We start from the raw sequence: 6,000 nt of genomic DNA, 5'->3' as shown, positions 1-6,000 counted from the left end.
GGGGGATCAGTCTCTCTTTGAAGGCTTGATGCCCTGAAAGGCAAAAGATGTCCACCTTTACCATGATCTTTATGGTTGTAAGTTCTGCCTTACCATGCCTTCCGGAAGGTCTCCTGGTAAATCAAATGTGAAGTATACCTTGGACACAGACAACACATCCCGATCCAGTTGACGTGTGGCCGCCTTTTGGCCAATATCTGTTTGGAAAAGTGCTGCTTAACCCAGCAGCTTTCTTAAAATATCTGTTGTTGCAAACCACTCGCACTGTGTATGGGTGAACCCCAAAGATCTCAGAAATGAAAGAAAAACAAGGCCAGTTTTGAGGAAGTTTCCATAACCAGGCGTTAGGGTTAAACAGCTGGGCTCTAACAGCCTCCTCAAAAAGAAGAGGGGCCTCAGCAGCCATACAAATTGTTATTTGAAACAAATTCGCAGAAAAGCTACCATTATTCCTGCATCACCATCTTAAATTGAGACATCTGCTGACCAATGTGACATCTTTGCTTTGCAAACCAAAGAACTGGGACACTCAGGCTTAGTCTACAGAGAGAAGTTGACATAGGGCAGCTTACATTAACCTAGGAATGTCGCATCTACACTACAGTGTTTTTCCCGCTGATGTCACTTGCCGACTACGTTGACTTAAAACGCCACCTACATGAGAGGCGTAGTGCTTAAGTCGATGTAGTTAGGTCGATGCAGCACCTCTGCAGACACTGCGTTGCTTATATCAACTGAAGTGGCCTCCAGGAGTTGTCCCACAATGCCCCACTGTGACTGCTCTGGTCACCATTTTGAACTCCGCTGCCCAGCAGCCGGGTACACAGGAATAAGCCCCTCCCCTATTGAAGGACTGTAATTGTTTTGAATTTCCATTTCCTGTTTGCTCAGGTGGAGCACTCACCTGGCAACTGCCCAGCTGAGCATGCCGGCTACTTGCTCCAAACATGTCCAACCTGTAGTACAGAGAAGGTGGTGGATCTCCTGAGTCTGTGGGAGAAGAGGCTGTGCAGGCATAGCTCTGATCAAGCCATAGAACTGTGGACATCTACAAGCAGATTGCTTGGGGCATGGGGGAGAAAGGCTACAAGGGGGACCCGCAGCAGTGCTGCGTGAACATCAAGGAGTTGCGGCAGGCATACCAGAATGCAAGGGAGGCAAGCAGTCACTGCAGACATGCTGCTTTTACAAGGAGCTGCATGCTATCCTCTGCAGTGACACCCCCTTCCCCAAGAGCCCCGGGGATATATCAGAGGAGTCAGAATCACAGGCCACTGCAGGCAACCCTGGGGAGGAAGTTTTGGACAAGGAAGAGGAGGATGAGAATGGGGGACAGGCGAGTGGGGGAATCCATTGTTGTGGCGAGCCAGGAGCTGTTTGTAACCCCAGAGCAGTCCATCCAGTTGCAACACTTCAGCATGGGCGAGCATGATGCGGGGCAAGGAACCTCTGGTAAGTATGCAGTTTGCATTGGTATTGCATGGACACATCTCATTTACTGTTTTTTTATTTGTGTTACAAGAGTTAACCACTATACCTCCACTGATTATTTCACTATCTGCTTCTCATTCAGATGATCACGTAATTAGTCTCTTACTCTTTAACCAGTAACTTCACCTATAATTTTATTTTCATTGGTAACAATTACATATTCAAAGATCATAAAATCTTGTCATATATGGTAGTTTTCTTTTAATCCCCATTGCCAACAACTGAACCCTTGGATCAAGTTGTGGTTTGTACCAGTGTAGGTGCCTCCCACATCTATGGGTTCATAAATCTCTGGATCTTCTGCCATGTGTGTTGGTGGAAGGGGTCTCCTACGTGGGAATGTTTGCATCATGAGGAAAAACACCTCTCTCTTCTTTTCACACTTTTTAATCTTTCAAAGTAGGAGGAGGTAGAGGAGAAATTATATTAACGCATAAAACACAGGAGAAAACTAACGTCTGGTCTACACTTAAGACATTTATCGGTATAACTACGTTACTCAGGGGTGTGAAAAATCCACACTGCTGAGCAACATAGGTACACCACCCTATGTAGCTATCGCTACGTCAGCAGGAGAGCTTCTCCTGCCAACATAGCCACCGCCGCTTGCGGGGGCTGGACTAATAAAATCGATGGGAGAGATCTCGCCCATTGGCTGAGCGCGTCAGTAATAGCAGTGCTACAGCAGTGCAGCTACATTAGTGCATTTGTGCCAACATCAGCTTTATTGTGTAGCCATAGCGTCAGACACAACACCATAGAATCAGGGCTCAACATGCGTCTATCCTGAGGTCTGAAATTGGAATCCAACACATTCATTGCCTGACTGGTCACCATCATTTCTACAGCCTGAAAGTCCTTCTTACCCACTCAGGCAGCCAGTTGGGGATCTATGGGGAAGGAATGTCCTATGAAAAACTCTCTCTCTTTGCCTCATGAAACTTTGGATCGAAATAGCAAAGGACAATTCTTTCCAATCTAACCGTGGCATCTTTCGGGATTGAAATCCGTGCTACTGAACTAGGGAGCGGTGTTCCAAAAACAGTTTTACCTGGGCCAGAGTTCACCACAGCTTCCTTTTCAGGGGTGAAAACCAACAACTATGTGCCTACTATTCCTACTCAAGTTCTTGCCAAATCCTTGGCCTTGGTTAGGGTAAATTTGCATTTCTCCAGTGGAGAATCCTTTACCAAACCTTGCAGAATGTCAGCAGTGTAAGTGAGGAATGGGTTCCCCAAACATACACAGTTTATTTCTTTAATTTGGTGGCGCAAGTCTGAGCCCTGGTCAGTTAGGAAGTAGATACAGAGGGTCAGACTCTCTGTAAGCTACTGGAGATGGGGTTTCTATTTGAAAATAGTTATTTCCTGCGGCTATTTCACATTCGATACTGAACTTATTTTAAACATATTTAATGCACCTACAAAAAATGTCATATCTATTTCTCCACATCTGTATCAAGAGTAGCATTTCACAGATTATAGGATTAGCTAGGGGATAGCTTCAGGAGTAATTTCCTGTAGGGTCAGGATCACAGAAACAAAAACATAGGCATTTTGCATCATCACAAGTCACTTACTGTGGATCATCTGAGACAATATTGACCTAAACAACTCAACAATGCTGTGATCGCAGGCAGTTACTTCAGTTAGTAGCACAGTTTGGGGCATGCCGTTGGTCATTTCTGAGTGGAGATTTAAAAACACTACTTTTCTTTGTTAGCATGTCCAGTAGATTGGAAAGTCGTGTCCTGTTGACTGAACTGCATTTGAACTTTCTCCATGTCAAGAAGAAAGGCAAGGAGCAAGCAAAATGCAATTAAGACATGATGACATTAGCAAATGGTCATTTGTCTTAAAGTCCCCAATAAATCTGAGGTACATTCTGTGAAACAAAATTAATATCCAGTTCTATGACCAAACAGCCTTCAGGAAAGATAGAAAACCCTGAAGAGGTACAAGACACTTTAATATTCAGGTGAAGGGAAATTCCAAAGCAGGTTACTTCTGATGACCGACAATCAGGACAAGAAATCCTCCCATACTGTTCTCCACTGATCGATTTAAACCTGCTTCACTAATCGCTGACTCATTCTTGAGTTGTGTTACTTACAAAAGTTTTAGCATCATCATAATGGGGGGAGGGGAAAAAACCCACAGCCAACCTTCCCATAAGTGGCTTTACCAATAGATGGAAACTGGGATTTTAACTCCAAATGCTCACACTGTGTTTGGGACCCATTTGAATTCCCTTCCGTATCTGTGACACTTTCATCTCCTGCCCCCATGAGTCTGATTGAAATCAAAGCAGCATTCTCAAGCTGAAAATACTGCATTACCTGAATGTTTGGGAGGTGGAGGGGTAGAATATGAAGAAGATAAAAACTTCATGGCTCAGACTGAAGGTAACTGTTCTGGGGTGACGGGGAAGCAGGGACTCTCTCTGAGTCACCCCTTATCCTTCCACTGTTGCAGAGGCTGAAATGACACGTGTGTGAGTGCCCATGTTCCTGCTCTTCATTATATTCAAATGTATTTTAAATGAGGATAATGGTACAAAGAATAACTACTATTTTGCACAACACTAGCCCAATTGAGAACAACTGCAACTAGGGTGACCAGAGGTCCCCATAAAATCGGGACTGTTCCGATATTTAGGTGTTTGTCCCACATCCCAATATTTCGCTCCGGCAGCACTCGTCCCCCCCCCCCCCATGTGTCCCGATATTTTCTTTCTCTCATCTGGTCACCCTAACTGCAACTGAGACAATCTGTCCCCGGAGGGGAACTTGGTGACTCTAAGAGTAATTTTTCAGTGTTTTGAGTTCCCTGACAATTAATCGATTTACCAACTTTCTCCTGTGGTTTGTTTCCCTGTTGCCTCTCTCGCCTGTGCTGTCTGTCACAGGCTTTACCCTGCTCATGACTCCTGGACACATTCCCTTTGGACCTTCGTGATGATGGTCCACGTGCTTCCACTTTCTCAGCAACTTTCTGGTGAGGCTTCTGCTCCGCGTTCTCACCTGCTGACATAAAGAGAGAAACCTCAGAAAGAGAGATGGAGAAGGGGACAGCAAACCAAAGTAAGTGTTGGAGAGATGGAAAATAAAAATCAGGAGCTGAATTTCCCCCAAACACTTTCCCCAGAGCGGAGAGGAGGGGATCAATTCTGCCTCCACATTTCATCCAAACACTCAGTGGGATCATGGCGGGAAAGCTACTCCCTGTTGTCAGTCAGGGTGGGTAGGAAGCCATGAGCAATATCTGCCCTGAGGTTCTGACACCTGCTGGGGACAACCCTGAACTCAGAGAACTCCTAAGGTTTTTGTAGAGTATCAAAGCTTTGGGCACTGACAGTATTTGAATTAGTTTAATAATTCCTCACCTGTGAAGGCACTTCTCAGGATCTCCCTTTCCTCAGATCCCTGGAGATCTGGGACCCATGGCTCTTTTCCTCGTTCCAGCTGGGACATCAGTCAGGTTTGGAAATTGTAAATCCTGCTGAAGAGAAATAAAACAGTCTCTCTGAGATCATCCCCTTTCATATAGGCTTAAAGTCCTACCAGGGCAAGCCCAACAGTTCCAGGCCTTTAGGTAGCAGCACCTTTTTTTTCTCATCATGGCTCTCCAGTGAGTCCAAATGATTTCAGACTCCTGGTAGTGACTTTATCTCTTTAGAAGGTGATGAAACCAGTAGGCATTTGCAGCAAAGCCTGACACTTTTTTCAAAACAAGCCTGCATTTATTAGACAACTAGAATACAGGATTGAAGGATCCTCAGGTTAGCCTGATAAAGCAAAACTTAACTTAGAGTTCATGTTGGCAAAGTCATCTGCCCAGCTTTTCCAAAAATGCCTCAATTTCATCTCTGTTTCTTTCTCCCTGGGCAGTAGCAAACTTAAAGCACAGCCTGTTTATAGCCAGGTCCCTATGTCCCAAGTTGCAGTCCTGCTGTGTTCATATGTTCTGTTTCTCTTGGATCACAGTCGTTACAAAGCGAATCCCTATAGTTAGGTATTCCATTGTCTCTCCAGGGTGCTCCATTCATATATGGACAGTTCTTTATAGTGTATCCATGCCAACCTGGAGAGGCCTACCTTTCTCCAATAGCCATTCCTTCCCGTCCCACAGAAGTAATTAACTCCTTCACACTCAGTGGTAACAAAGCAAAATGTGATGGGAAGCTGAGTCATACATATTTTTTATGAAAGAAAGAAAGAAAGAAAGAAAGAAAGAAAGAAAGAAAGAAAGAAAGAAAGAAAGATATGGTCAAAGCAAAGGGCTAAGATAATGGATCATAAAATCATAAAATCTAGGACTGGAAAGGACCTCAAGAGGTTATCAAGTCCATCCCCCTGCCCTGAGACAGGATCAAACATAAGTATACCATTCGTGACAGGCATTTATCAAACATAAGTATACCATTCGTGACAGGCATTTATCTAATGTGTTGTTAAAAACCTCCAATGAAGGGGATTCCACAACCTCTCTTAGTAACCTATTCCAGTAC

Source organism: Chrysemys picta, chromosome 16 (assembly GCF_011386835.1).
Source record: "Chrysemys picta bellii isolate R12L10 chromosome 16, ASM1138683v2, whole genome shotgun sequence".
NCBI classification, from domain to species: domain Eukaryota; kingdom Metazoa; phylum Chordata; order Testudines; family Emydidae; genus Chrysemys; species Chrysemys picta.
This window is presented reverse-complemented; position numbering follows the sequence as displayed.